Genomic DNA, 16,225 nt, shown 5'->3' with positions numbered 1-16,225 from the left:
GGCATGAACTTTGAATGTTTTACACAGGGTTCTCTAGAGAGATAAAACCAGATTGCTAATAATTATATATATATATTTATAAATATAGATAGATGTATAACACAAGAAATGAGCTGTTAAATTATATACAGATAGGTAGATACATAATATAAGAAATGAACAGTTAAATTATAAAGCTGTACAAATGGCTCAGTGCAACTCACTCCCGTGAGACAGTTGTGAGACACTGGCAGTCTTTCAAGTCTTGAGAGCCGCCAGGTAGTCCTCTGTAGAGAGAGCTAGGCTATCCCAGCACAGGCAGCAAACAGCAAGGCAGGTCACCAACTGTCAGCCAGGTCACCAACTGTCAGTCCCCAGCTCCAGAGATCTACATTCCAATCGTGTGGGCTTAAAGGGACCTCAACTTACAGCAACACAGTCCACAGGCTAGGCGTCCCACAGATAGTGTATCCTTTAAATTAAGTCACAGAAAAAACACAAGATTGAAACAACTAAAATTGCCATTAGTGGAAGAATGGAGAAATAAACTTTGATGCATACACACAACGTTGTTAAAGAATAACATGAAACTGTGAAACACTTCCTGACATAGATGGCCTTGGAGGATGTGGAGGATGTGATGCTGAGTGAAGCTAGTAAAAAACAAAAGGAACAAATATTGTGTGAGACCACTGTTATGAAAAGAATTTTAAAGAAAATGCTTCATGCCCAAAGAAAGAGAATTTGATGGTAACTAGGGGAAGGTGAACCAGGTGGCAAGGGCAGCGGTAGGCTAGGGGTCGATGGGTGTCCACTCTGGTGAAGGAGAAGTTAATACGCTATGAAAGAAATGGGGTTCAAAAAGGCTGGGAAAGGGAAGCAGAGCAAGCCACTGGGAGGATCAATAAGTTGTTTAAATTGGTGAATGCAAGAATGATGATCTGATATGTAAAATCTCTCCTAAGTCACAATTTAACAAAATAAGAATGATATGTATGTGTGCCAGTTAGATTTCATGTCCATGTGCACCTGTGTCAAAGGGTAGGAGGCGTCCCATCTATCAATCAGGTCACAGACTGATGATGATGCCTTGGGGGTGTGGCCTTTTTATAAGTCAGACTCTGGGAACTTCTCCTTCCTCTCTGGTCCTTCACCTTCATCCTCTCTGGGACTCTGTGTCTGCCTCCAGGGTGGGCCCCTGTGGGCCACCAACCTGAAGAGCTATCAGTGTGCCCTGCCATATTTCCACTGATCTTGGATCTACACAACTGCCAAAATCATAATTCAAATGTATTGATTATTCTCCAGTCATTGTTTAGCTTTCACATGGGTACAAGGAGATTGAAAATACCATGGCTACCCCACCACACTGAGGCTAAACACTGGGGGCGTGCAATGGAGCGGCAGGGGAAGCAGAGCAAGGAGGTCTCGAGGGAGTATAAAGGATGGGCTTTGGGGCCAGGACGTGGCACCCCATCAGACTCATCCGGAAAACACTCCAAAAGGTCAACAAACAGACCTCGAACTACTAACAGGCATTTTTTTTGGCTGTCTTTTTGTTTTATCTTTTTCTTTTCTTTTAAATTTTGTATGTCAGTGGCTTTTGTTTATTAGCTTGTCGGTGTTGCTGCCATCGACGCCATGTTCTTATGTGACACTTTGGTGCTGTCAAAGCCATCTGCATTTTAATGCACATATTACTATATCTGCAGGTCCACCTAGATGAGATAGGCTGGACAAACAATCTGAGAAGAAAATAACGGGACCAACGGTCCCAGAGGGACATGAGAGTGTGGGAGGTAGGGAAAGGGAGGAGGTGTTGGCCAACCCAGGGACAAGGGAACAATGAGTGGTTCAAAACCAGTGCCAGGAGGGGATGGGAGGACTGGTAGGGAGTGACCAAGGTCAAGGTAACTGAGAGGAATTACTGAAACCAGAATGAAGGCTGAACATGGTAGTGGGACAGGAGGAAAGCGTAAGGAAATAGAGGAAAGGAGTAGGAGGCAAAGGGCATACGTAGAAGCCTAAATACAGATGTACATATGTAAATATATTTGTGATTATGGGGGAAATAGACCTATGTGCATATATTTATAGGTTCAGTAGTAGGGTAGCAGGTGGACATTGGGCCTCCTTGCACGCATTCCCTCAATACTAGAGCACCTTGCTCAGCTAAACGGTCGTTCCATGATACCCACGTTCCTGTCATGATCGCTGAAGACAGATGTGTGCATAAGCAAACGTGGTGAAGAAAGCTGATTGTGCCCAGCTATCAAAAAGATATAGCGTCTGGGGTCTTAAAGGCTTGAAAGCAAACAAGCGGCCCTCTAACTCAGAAGCAACAAAGCCCACAGAGAAGAAGCACACGAGCCTAAGTGAACACGAGGTGTTAAAGGGATCAGGTAGCAGACACCAAAGAACAAAAACCATCATTGTGTGATCACCTTCCCCACATAAACGCTGAAGACGAATGTGTGCATAAGTAAGTGTGGTGAAGAAGGCTAATAGTGGCCGGCTATCCAGAGATACAGCATCTGGGGACTTAAAGGCTTGAAAGAAAGAAGCGTCCATCTAGCCCAGAAGCAACAAAGCCCACATGGAAGCAGCACACCAACATGTGTGATCATGAAGGGCTGAAGGGACCAGGTTTCAAGCAACAAAGGCAGGGGTGGGGGGGTCATATCATCGTGAATGAGGGGAGTGCATGATGGGGACCCAATGCCCATCCGTAGACAGCTGGACATCCCTTGTAGAAGAGTAGTGGGGAGGAGATGAGTCGCTTAGGGTTCAGTGTAGCAATAATGAAACTCACAACCTTCCTCTAGTTCTTAAACACTTCCCCCCCACCCCCAACTATCATGATCCCAATTCTACCTTGCAAACCTGGTTAGACCAGAGGATGCACAGCAGTACAGATGGGATCTGGAAACAGGGAATCTAGGACAGATGGACCCCTCAGGACCAACAGTGAGAATGGCGATACCAGGAGGGAAGGGGGTGTAGAAAGAGGGAACTGATCTCAGGGATCTATGTGGCCTCCTCTCTGGGGGATGGGCAACAGGAAAGTGGGAGAAGGGAGATGCCGGGCAGTATAAGATAAGATAAAATAATAATTTATAAATTATTAAGGGTTCATGAGGGAGGGAAAGCAGGGAGGGAGGGGGAGAGAGAAAAGGAAAATGAGCTGATTCCAGGAACCCAAGTGGAAGGCGAATTTTGAAAATGATGAGGGCAACGAATGTGTAAAGGTGCTTTACAAAATTGATGTATGTATGGATTGTGATAAGAGTTGTATGAGCCCCAATAAAATGATTTATAAAAAAACAAGAAAGAAAAAAGAAAATACCATGGCTTGGGTCAGCCACACCATAGTCCTCAAAGTGATGTTTTTGCCGGTGGTTCCCAGAGTTGGCATGCAACATGGCAGAGTGTTGGCCCAAGGTCAAAGAACAGGAGGCTGATGAGTCAGATAGAGAAGTCAGACCCGGAAAGAAGAAAGCAGGCTTTCCACAGTGACTATTTAAATGGGACATAGGTCACAGACCCAAGGAAGTGGCCTTTCAATTGCTGCAAGATTGTGGACCTGAGCAAAGGGGTTGTACCCCTTCCTAATCTTATCACTGATAGGCTGCTCACAGCAGCTCTCTACACCATGTGAGGTCACATCCTGGGGGATTTCTGAGCCTCAAGGGTCAAACCTGACCCTGCCAAGCTGACACAAAACCCAAGGTAAAAGTAGGGACAATCTTTGGAGGCAATGGACCAGCATATGGACATATGGTCATTCTACCCAAAGACCCAAACCTGTTGATTCTTACTCACGGTGGCCCGTGTGTTTCAGAGTGGAACTGTGCTCTATGGGGCTTCAGTAGCTGGGATCTTTCATAAGTAGGTTGCCAGGACTTTATTACAAGGTGCCTCTAGTTATATTTGAATCATTGTCCTTCTGATTAGTAGCCACGTGCTTAACAGTTAGTGCCAAATCCTTTATTTACCTATCCGGGGAACTTTCAAGTGATTGAAATATATAACAGCAAAGCACTTCCATTCAACCTTTCCATCACGTCTCCCGTATTCTCCCCACTGCTGAACCATCTTCCCACCATTCACCTCTCCTCATTCAAAAGCAATTATTTAATGTACACCTTCAGAATTGCCATGATTATGAATGACAATAATATTTTAATAATATAGCAAAACCTGTGAGAACTGGCATCCAATAAGACTGCCTTGCCTTTTCTGGTCTCTGAGTTTTCCACCTTTCCATCTCTCTATAAGTTGAAAATATTTGAGTTTTTCTTCTCTGACAGATTTCTCTCTTACATAGGGTCTAGCTTTCACAGGGTTTACTGTATTGGTTTTTTTGTGTGCATGTGTGTGTGTTCAAGTTTAACTGATGAGAATAGACCTTTAATTTTTTTCCATAGTCGTATGTATATGTCTAGTCAATTGCCTCTACCTAATGTATAATATTCTATAGTATGCATGCACCTAATATTTTCCATGTACACAACCCCCACCCCTGCCAGAGATAGATACCGGATACCTCATGGTCTCTGCAGACACAAACAAAGCTACGATGGACGTTATTGGGATCCTTGTCAATATTCTTTGGGGTATCTGAGAGGAGGCAATTGTTAGATCATGTTGCTGTCAGCTGCCATTGGCTAGGCCCCTGACGCGTGGTGACTCCCCGCGTGGCGGAATGGAGGCTCTGCTCAGCACCATAGCAACAGGCAGACCTCCACTGTCAAATGAGAGGGAGCTGCACACGCGAGGCTTTGACAAGGAATCAAACCCAGGCCGTTGATATGGAAGGCGGGAATTCTACCACTGGGCCACCATTGAGCCCCTGCTGAATGAGAGCAGATGCTTGTCCTTATCATGATTAAATTCAGCTATCCGGATCCCTAAAATGTCTGCACCAGTCTGTACTCCCACCGGCCGAGCCTGAGAAACCCTCTATGCCTGCCAATATTCAGATGGTCCGGCTTTCTTTCTGCCAGTTTAATAGTGTGAAGTCTTATCTCACCATGGCTCTCATTTGCATTTTTTCTGATGACTAATAAACCTGGACATCTCTTCCTATGCTTATTCGTCTTTTGCTTTTCTTTTTCTGTAAATTGCCTGTTCGTAGCCTTTGTCAATGATCTGCAGGAATTTCGTGGCTTTCAATCCATCCTTTGTCAGTTTTCATTGCTACAAATATCTTCTCCCACTCTGTCTTCTAGCTTTCTCCACAGTATCCTGTTTCGAATCGAAGTCCTCAATTTTAATATAATCAAAATGATGCTTGCTTTTGATTTAAGTTTATTTAAGTTCCATATGCTCCTACTTTACAAATATATGTGTCTGCCTATATTTTCTTGGATTAACTCCAACTTTGGTCTTTCACCTCTTTGCTCCATTTGGAGACTGCTTTGCATGTCCACAGTTCTAGGTGGTCACCGTGCTGGTTGTGACCCGCTTTGCCGAACCCCAGCTGCTCCATAAACCTTTCTTCCCCGTTGATGCCGTGCTCCCTTGGATGGCGTGCCTCTCATGTTCACTCCCATTGCATTGATTTATGAATTCTCTGAATACTTCTGATAGCTTTCAGATGGTTTTGTTGGTCCTTCTACATCTGTCACATTCAAGCAGCCCTTTTACCGCTGAAGTGAGGGTTCCCTCCCCTTTATTACTTTGTTCATTTTCCCAGTAATATGGTAAACAATAGTGATTATAAGTCATCTTGGTCTTATTGCCAGTTTAAAGAGGAAGCGTACCAAATGTCTCCATTAACTGTACCACTTGCTGTAGATTTTTGGTATAAAACCATTACCAAGTTTGCCTTTCTAGTCTTAGTTTGTTAAGTTGGTTTTTTTTTTAATTACAGGTGTTGAATGAACTTTATAAAATGTTTTTTCCCTCAAATCAATTGAGATGATCTTGTGTTATTGCACCTTTGAACATATGAACTAAATTGACATATGTAAAACATGTGGCATCATACTTTTTCCATGGAATGAATCATACTTGATCAAACCATATTATTTTTAAAAATTAGTACCAGGGGCTAATCAATGACACTATTAATGGAAGATCCTTATGCTCCAGAGAGGTGACTGATAAGATTCTTTACTATAATGACCAAGGAAGTCTCTAAGGGGCCCCAAAGTTAAACAAAACAATAACATAGATCTGGGAATGATTTTGGGCTTGCACTATACCCTAGATCCAATTTAAGAACCATCTAGTTCTTACATCCTGGCCCTGTTGATACTCACCCCCAGGAAGGAAAGACAGAGGTATGGTGCTGTAGCAAAGTGTGGTGAAGAAATTAGATGGTGCCCATCTATCAGAATAGCATCTGGGGACTTTAAAGGTTTGTTTCCAAACAAGCAACTATCTAAGTGAGATGTCAACCAAGTCCACATAGAAGAAGCACACCAACATCCATGATCCAAGGATTGTAAATTATATAATCCAAAATCAAAGGAAGGAATGGTATCAGAGCTTGAATTGTGAGATACTGGTGTGCAGAAGGCTATGGACAAAAGTGGAAGACCAAGATACGTTTTGAGACCTACATGGGAAACAGACCTCCGGTGATTTTCTCTCTCCATAATCGAGGGGTGGGAATCAACTGATTACAAACAGAGAGAGTCAAAGAGATGACTATAGGAGATCCAAACGATAAACCTGACTTGAACAGTTAAAACCTTGTCACTTGATCCCTCTTCTGATATCCTTTGGGCCTGATGTGGTTTTCAATACTTTTTAGTTAGTTTGTTTTTAAAATTTGGGTTTGTCTTTGATGTATTTTGTCATTGTGGGGGGCCCTCTTGAGTTTTTACAGGTTCGTCAGTAGATGAAGCCCAGGACTGATGAACCTATAGAGACACCAAGTAGAATAAGGGTTCCTGGGGGGTCTGATGGGGAAAGGGGGTAAAGAGGAGCTGATATCAAGGGGTTCAAGAAGGAAGAAAATTATTTGAAACTGATTGTGGTGGTAATTGTACAATACTGCTTGATGTGATTGAACTATGGAATGGTGTGGTGTCTGGATTTGCTCCCCCCAAAATAAAAATCTAACAGAACAGTCATACCATTGCCAAGATCTAGTATGAAGAGAATAACAAGTCACAAACAATATTGTGAATGGAAAAGGGACTAAACTCCTGGTAAAGCATCGATTCAAAACATATGCGAGTAAACTTGATGCCAATGAAATAAAACATTTGTATATACGGGGAAAATGACTGGAAAATAACAGAATAAAATTGAGTTAAAAATAAAAAATTTAAAAATCAAATAATCTTAAAATATTTGAGATTATATGCTTTAGCATTTGCTCTAGAAAAATGAAAACTTATTTCATACAAAAAGTTGTACATGCATGTCAATAGAAGCTTTCCCCGTGGAGTTTTATCCTCTCAACTGAAACAATCGAAATTTCTTTCAATGGTTGAACCTGTGGTGCAGCCAACCAGAGAATACTACACAGCAGTCAAAAAAAAAGAATGTACTATTGACATATGTAATAACTTGGATGGAACTCAAGGGTATTGAGTGGAGTTTTTAAAAAGAGCAATTCCAAAAGATTGTGTCTGAAAAAATCCTGTAGCAAGGTCAAGTTTCTGGTTGTGACATTGTACCATAGTTACACAAGGTATTTGCCTAAGGAGAGACTGGGTGAAGGGTACACAGGTCTTCTCAGGGCACATTTTTTTTCCTTTCGACTTCTTCTGAATTTATAAAATTAAGAAGAAGAAGATGGTGAACAACTTTACACAAAGAAAGCACCGGATCCTGACAGTTTTCCAGTCTGTCAATTTTCAGTGAAGAGATCAAGATAATACAAGCTAATCTATTTCAGAAGAGAGTGGAGGAGAAGGTGGTGGAGATTCCATCTCAAGTGATTCCATGAAGCCAACATAAACTTGATGCCAAATCCAGACTGAAGAACAGAAAAAGGAAATTACAGACAACTAAGTATTAGCAAGCAATATCCAATGATGAGTAAAGACAACATATTGTAACCAAGCCTGAATTATTCCAGGAATAATATACGAGCACCTATCTCTATATTAGAAGATCTCTAACTCACTGACTTCAAGTTGATGCCGACCGAGATGTTAGTTTATTGTGCCAGCCTGGCCGATAAACACATGTAGGATTAATTGAAGGGCAGAGAGATGAATGGCTCAGCGAGCCTCGCCTTTCTTGTCTCTCACTGTTTGATCATCGGACCAATGTGCGGTGCCTTGCTTGTTCTGTGCCTCAATTTACAGGGTACACTACCTGTGGGACACCTAACCTGTGGACTGTGTTGCTGTAATTTGAGGTTCCTTCAAGACCTGCTTCACCACACAATTGGAATTTATATCTCTTGAGCTGGGGACTGACTGTTGGTGACCTGACTGATGGTTGGTGACCTGCCTTGCTGTTTGCTGCCTCTGCCTGGATAGCCTGAATCTCTCCACAGAGGACTACCTGGCGGCCCTCAAGACTTGAAGGACTGCCAGTGTCTCACAACTGTCTCATGGGAGTGAGTTGCATTGAGTCATTTATACTGCTTTATAATTTAACTGTTCATTTCTTGTATTGCATATATATCTATCTGTATATAATTTAACTGTTCATTTCTTGTGTTATCTATATCTATCTATCTATCTAGATATAGATATATAAATAATTAATAGCAATCTGGGTTTGTCTCTCTAGAGAACCCTGTCTCATACACTGACTCACAGTGACCCTATAGGACAGGGTAGAACTGCTCCTGTGGGTTTCTGAGACTGTGACTCTTTATGGGAGTAAAAAACCTCGTCTTTCTCTTGCAGAGTGGCTGGTGGTTTCAAACTGCTGATCTCACAGTGAGCAGCCCAATGTGTAACCACTACACCGAGGGGCTTCTGGAAAATCTATAGATATTTTATTATATATACATATTAAGGCAAAAAAATCATATAATCATCTCAGCCAATGCGAGAAAGCATTTGACAAAACCCAATATAAATTTGAATGGAATCTGTCAACCTTGAGAGCCCTATTGGCTTGTGGGTTATAAATTGTGCTGTTCACCACAGGGTCAGCAGTGTGAAACCACCAGCAGCTCCCTAGGAGAGAGTTGAGGCTTTCTGCTCTCCTAAAGAGTAATGATCTCAGAAACCTACAAAACAACTGTACTCTTCATTGTGGTTGAGAAGAATTCTAATAGACTCAATGGCCAGTGAGCCGGTGCTGATTTTTGTTGTTTTTCAGTAACCTCTTATGGCCGACTCTGGACCATAACAACTATTGATAGCCTTGAGAAGAATGGGAATAATTGAAGCAGTGAATTGTGTTCATGTGGATCCTGTACGTGGATCAAGCGGCAGTTGTGTGAACAGGACAGAGGCAGACTGCGGAGTTTAAATCCTGAAAGGTGCGCGTCAGGGCGGTCTCCTCTCACTGTATATGTTCAATCTGTAGCCTGAGCAAATCATCAGAGAAGCGGGACTAGATGAAGAAGAACTGACATCAGGATGGGAGGGAGGCTTATAACCACCTGTGATATGCAGATGATACAACCTCGCTTGCTGAAAGTCAGGAGGACTTGAAGCCGTTGCTGATGAAGGTCAAGCATGGGAGCAGTCAGTATGGATTACAACTCAATGTCAAGAAGACCAAAATCCGTACAGTAACTGGACCATCATGATGAATGCAGACAAGACTGAAGTTGTCAAGGATTTCATCTTGCTTGGATCCACAATCAATGCTCTAGGAGACAGCACACAAAAGATCAAATGACACATTGTATTGGATTAATCTGCTACACAAGATCTCTTTAAAGTGTTGAAAAGCAAGAGGGTGACTGTGAGGACTAACTAGGATGTGCCTGACCCAAGCCACGGTATTTTCAACGGTCTCATATGCCTGTAAAAGTTGGCTTGTGAAAGTGGGCCATTGAAAAAAAAAGAAAGTGGGCCATTGAAGAAGGAAGTGTGAAGAACAATCAATGTATTTGGATTATGGTGCTGGTGAAGAATATTCAAAGTACCACAGACTACTAACAGAACTAACGAATCTGTCTTGGAAGAAGGATAGCCAGAATGCTCCTTAGAGGCAAGAATGACATGACTTCATCTCACATACTTTGGACATATTGTCAGGAGAGACCAGTCCCTGGAGAAGGACATCATGCTTGGCAGAGTGGAGGGGCAGCAAAACAGAGGACGATCCTGGATGAGACAGGCTGACAGAGCGACTGCCCCAGTGGGCTCAGACACGTGAACGATTGTGGGGCTGTCGCAGGATGGGGCGGTGTTGCCTGCTCGTGTAGGTAGGGTCGCTGTGAGCCGGAACCCACTTGACGGCACCGACAACAACAACCCGAAGAGAGCTCTGCTTTATGAAAAGCTGACGAGAAAGGCTCTTACAGATGTGGAAACTTTAGGAATCATCTCTTCAAAATCATGACTAGATCGCTACTTCTATTGAAAAATGTGGTGGTCACGGCCTCGCCAGTGCAATAAGAACATAATAAATTCAAGGCATTCGTATTGAAAATTGAAGTATTGAAGAAGTAAAACTGTCCTTATACTCAGATGACGTGATTAGTTTCATAAAAGAAAATGAAAGAATCTATCAACAAGTTATTAGAGTAATAGAAGGATCATAGCAAGATAGCTGAATATAAAGTCAGTATGCAAAGGCAGTGATGGCTGTGTATACCAGCATGACTTCATGATGTAACTATATAAAGAAAACATTAAAGTATCAATAAAACCATGACATCATCATGAATGAATTAATCAAAAGAAGTTTAAAACTTACGCATAGAAAATTATAAGACATTGCTAAAAGACATTAAAGACAACCTTTAAAAGAGTTAACCTATATGGATAGTAGGAAGATATAATCTCAGGAAAATGTCAGTTTTCCACAAATTGATACGTAGGTTCAAGACACTTCCAATTAACATCCAAGAAGAAAAACAAAATAGGAGGCCTCTCACTCACTGATTTCAAAACCTAGTTCCAAGTCAATGTAGTCCAAGCAAGAGGCTATTGGTACAATAGATATATAGATCAATGGATTGTAATAGCAAACTCAGAAATGAAGCCAAGCACCTACAGACACCTGATCTTTTTTAAAAGATCATTTTATTGGGGGCTCTTACAGCTCTTATAACAATCCATGCAACAATTGCATTAAGCATATCTGCATCATCATTTTAAAACCTTTACTCTCTGAGCCCGTAGTATCAGCTCCTCTTTTTTCCATGCTCCCCCACACCTTCATGACCCTTATTCAATTACAAATTATTATTATTTTTATATCTTACACTGACCGCTGTCTCCCTACCCCAAGTTTCTGTTGTTCATCCCCTGGTGGGGTGGGGTGGGGTGGGGGTGGGGGGTTATGTGTTGATCATTGCCATCGGTTCCCCCTTCCTCCTCTTCTCTTCCCACTTTCTCCCTGTCCTCTTGGTATCACTACTCCCATTTCTGTTCATGAGCGGTTTATCTGACCTGGATTCTGTGCAGATACCTGCTTTTTGATAAGGGATTTGACCACTTTTATTGGAGAAGAGATTTTTTTTTTTCAAAAAATGGTGTCAGTAAAATTGGGTCTCCATTTACAAAAGAATGACTCAGGATCTCGCACTGTACAAAAACGAACTCCAGATGGATTCAAGCCCTAAATACAAAACCTAGAATTATAAAGGTCATCAATGAAAAAATAGGGACAAATTTAAGGGCCACAAACAAGGCATAAGCACACTATCAAATACAATGAAAATATAAAACCCCTCAAATTTCAGAAGGCAACATGGAGCCCTCGGATTGCCTAAAACTATGACATTTGCGTACACCAAAAGACATTATCAAAAGAGTAAAAAGAGAACCCACAGATTGGATTTTTTAAAATTAACAATGACACATTGAGTAAAATCTATAGAAAACTACTTCTCAATAAGAAAAACATGACTAATTCAAGTAAAAATGGGCAGAAGGCACAAATAACAGAATTTATCAAAGATGATATCCAGGTGACCCACAATCATATGAAGCAATACTTGCAATCACTAGCTATAAGAGAAATGTAAATTAATGCACCCATGACATTGGCACTGATAGAAAAAATTCAAAAATCAGAAAATTAAAAAAATAATCAGAAAATTACAAATGCTGGAGAGGATGTGGAAAGATTAGAGCCACATACACTGGTAGGAGGATAGCAAAATTGTGCAACCACTATGTGAGGCGGTATGAACTTCCTTAAACAACGGCACAGGTAAGCGCCATAGAACCCGCAGTCTTTCTACTTGGTGCTCACCCGGAGACACAAAGGACAAAGCATGAATAAATATGTACGCACTGTGTTTAGGGAAGCACTGTTCATAATAGGACAGAAACGGGCGGGATCCACCAGTAGGCTCATCTGTGAGGAATGGATGAACTCTAGCACATGCAGATGGCGGACTATGCGCATCCCTAAAAATGCCTTGCTGAAAGGGTCGATCACCTTAGGACACATTTGGAAGATATTATGCTCAACAAAGTTAGCCCAGCCCATCAAGACAAACACTACAAGAGCACTAAGACAGAGGAGGCATAGTGTTCACACCAAACAAAGCAAACTGGGATGCTTACAGGAGGCTGGAGGGACAAAGAAGAAAAGGGAGGGGTGGAATCCAACAAGATTAGACGGACATATTGATTCACACACATACACACACACATCTGTGCATATCTAAATAGATAAACCCATGGAAGAACTAGAATAGCCAAGACTTAATTTTATATTTTAATTTATTATTACATGTGTTTGATATTTTCCATAATAAAAAGATTTAAAATTTTTTTTACTCTTATTATAATGACTCCCATATATACACATCATACACCTTTAAGAATGATCCAGTTAGATCACTCTTGTTTCTTCCTACCCTCTTCTACTTCCCCTACGCGAGATTATTTTGAAGCAGATGTCAGACATTACATCATTTCATCCTAAATAGGGAAATCACTTTCAGTGTTTTGACAATGTAGTTGCACAAGGATTCCTTTTGTTTTCCAGTTAAATTACTCACAGGCTCCAGTAAAATAAAACAGAAGTAGAAGCTAGATTGTCTTTTTCTTAAATAAAATGTCAAAATCCTTTCTGATCTTGTCATCTCTGTAACACAAATAAAATCTATAAATAAATACAAGAAAAGATGAATTAATTACTCTTTCTTTTTAAACAACTCAGAAGAAAATGATCGATCCAAATACACAAGCCAAATGGACTACCGGATTGATCTATCTCAGACATGGTATTTAACCTTAATGGTATTTAACCTATTTAATTTAGTCTTACATTTTGTTAGATGCTTGTCATAGCTATGAACATTTTGGTCTGCAATAAATTTTGAACTCCCAAGTATGTTCAGTTTATGTGTAGATTGTTTGTGTTAAAGAATAAAAAGTATACACACACATACACACTCTCAAACCCACACCAAACTTAGTACTATTGAGTCAATTCTGAATCACAGTGACCCTAAAGGAGAGGCTAGAACTGCACCTCTGGGTTTCTGAGACATAAATCTTTACCGGAGTAGATAGCCCCATATTTCTCCCGAGGAGTAGCAGATGGCCTTGAACTGCTGCTGACTTTGCAGTTAGCAGCTCAGCCCACTGTGCCATCAGGGTTTCTCTCTCCTCTCCTCTCCTCTCCTCTCCTCTCCTCTCCCCTCCCCTCCCCTCCCCTCCCCTTCTCTCTCTCTCTCTCTCTCTCTCTCACACACACACACACTCAAGATAAAATTTTGTATAAGTAGTGAAGTTTTCCTAGGGGCTGTCTATAGGAAGTAGTCAGAGATATCCCAGGCATAATGTTGCTGGGTCAAGTTAAAAGAAAGAATATTTGAAAATTTCATCTACTACATAACTTTATTCCTGGAGTAGCTAAATATACTGAAAACAGTAGTCACGTTTTGATTGTGTCACCCATGCTTCCAATGACAAGGTGAAATGTTTCTGAAATATCTTATCTAAATATATGGATGATACCACATGGAGAAACAATCCACTTAAAAGGTTTTTATTTTGTGGAAATAATAACCTACTTTTTTGATGATTTGACTGAACATAAAAGCCTGCATGCTGGTAGATCCTTAATCATTTCCAAACATTATTCATTTGAAAGGCCTGACGCTTGACTTTCTCAGTTGTCATCATTTCCTCACAATAGGGCAATGCCTTCAACGCCACAGCACAGCCGTTGGCTCTGAGGACTAACCCTGGAGCACCGTGAGTAAGTACTTGTGTCTGGCTTAATATCAATTGGCACCGAGGGGAAGATAGCTCACTTCCTCTTCTTGGTCTGAGGCCTGCATCTGCTTTATCAACCCGCTCACCCTGGGGGCTATTATCTGCCTGCTGACCTGGATTCATCCAATGCTGCAGCCACAAGCCTGACCGGTCCTTCACCTGTCTTTGTTCTTCCTGCTTCCTGGGTTCTGTGGCCCCAGCAACTTCATGAGTCAAGAAGAACCTCCAACTTAATATCTGACCCACGAACTTGGACCAGACTGGACTTAACTGCTTCTAAATTGTGTGAGCCACTTTCTATCCTTCTATTGATCGATTGATCGATCTCTCATCACTGTTTTTGCTTCTCTAAAGAGTCCAGCCTAACACACCATATGATCCAGTAATCCCTCTTTTAGGTATTGTGCTAGGCAGGATTCTCTGGAAAAACAAAAACAGAACACTTATCCATATATAGATAGATAGATAGATAGATAGATAGATAGATAGATAGATAGATAGATAGATAGATAGGCTTATACAGTGTGGTCGTTACATAATCTGGTGTCAATTTGAGACTTAAGAGTGAAGGGTGGAGTTTAGCCTGTCGATCATGTCACAGCTTGATGACCTCATTTGGAGGCGCTAGAGAGATAAATAGCTCCCTGGAGGTGGAACACATGCTCTCTCCCTGGAAGACATTACAGCTAAGAAGACACATGGAGCTATGCCAGTGCCCTGAGCTGGAGGAGCCACGTAGAGACCCCTGCCAGCGCTGAGATGCTTACACTGCCACTGAATCCATAAGCTTTTCCACCCACTGGCCTGTGATCTCCCTGCATTGGACATCATTTCATGTGTTTCATGAGTCTGAAGAGGACTTTATAGACTGGTATCGGACATATGGGCTAATATTGAACTTATGGACTTGATCTGGACTGGGCTGGATGTTGTCTCAATATTAAATTGCTCTTGTATATAAAGCTTTTTCTTATACACATTTGAGTGTCTATGAATTTGTTTCTCTAGTCTACCCAGACTAACCCATACAGCGGGAAGGAATATAGCAGCTAATTAATCCACACTGCAGTACAGAGGGTTCTGTTCAACTCACTTCCGTAGAACAGTTGATATACTGGAAGTCTTTCAACTCACATGGGCTGCCAGGTCCCAGTAAGTAGACAGTAGAGTCGTTCCTCTCGGGCAAGGCAAGCAGAGTCTGTCCACAGGCAGCAAACAGCAGGGTGGGTCACCAACAGTCAGTAGCTCAGGAGATTAATGAAGCAGGCCAGGACGGGATATCAAATGCAAGCAATGTAAGGTGACAGGATTCACCAGCGTCAAGCTCAAGCCATGTATGCACCAGCAGTGTGGTAAAGCAGGTCTTGAAGGAGCCTCAAGCTCTAGCAACACGATCCACGGATTGGCTTGGCCTACAGGTAGTGTAGCTCACAGGTTGAGACAGAGAACTAGCTACAGCAGCAGCACACTCCAGCACACTCCCATCACCAGAGAAGAGAGCGGGGTCAGGCCTTGCTGAGCCATTTATCTCTTTGTCCTCCAATCAAACTGCGACCTGATTAATCCCACATGTTTTTATTGGCCAGGTTGGCACAATAAACCTAACTATCAAAGGTATAACTCCTAGAGAAATAAGAATTCTGACAAAAATAGTTATGTATACACCCATTTTTATCGCAGCACTAGTCACAATTGCAAAAAAGATATAAACAACCTAAAGGCCCTTCGGTAGAACAATGGATAAATCACCTTTGGTCCAGACACACAATGGTAAACTACACAAGATTAAAGATAAAGAATCTGTGAAACACTTCATAATACATAGGAACCTGGAGGACATTATGCTCAGTGAAATTAGTTAATCACAAAATGGCAAGTATTGTATGAAACACTATTATAAAAAGACTAGAAGAGTTTCACACTGAAGGAAACATTTCTAGTAAAGATCAAGAAATCCT

The sequence above is a fragment of the Tenrec ecaudatus genome, chromosome 1 (genome assembly GCF_050624435.1).
Source record: "Tenrec ecaudatus isolate mTenEca1 chromosome 1, mTenEca1.hap1, whole genome shotgun sequence".
In the NCBI taxonomy this organism is placed as follows: Eukaryota; Metazoa; Chordata; class Mammalia; order Afrosoricida; family Tenrecidae; genus Tenrec; species Tenrec ecaudatus.
This window is presented reverse-complemented; position numbering follows the sequence as displayed.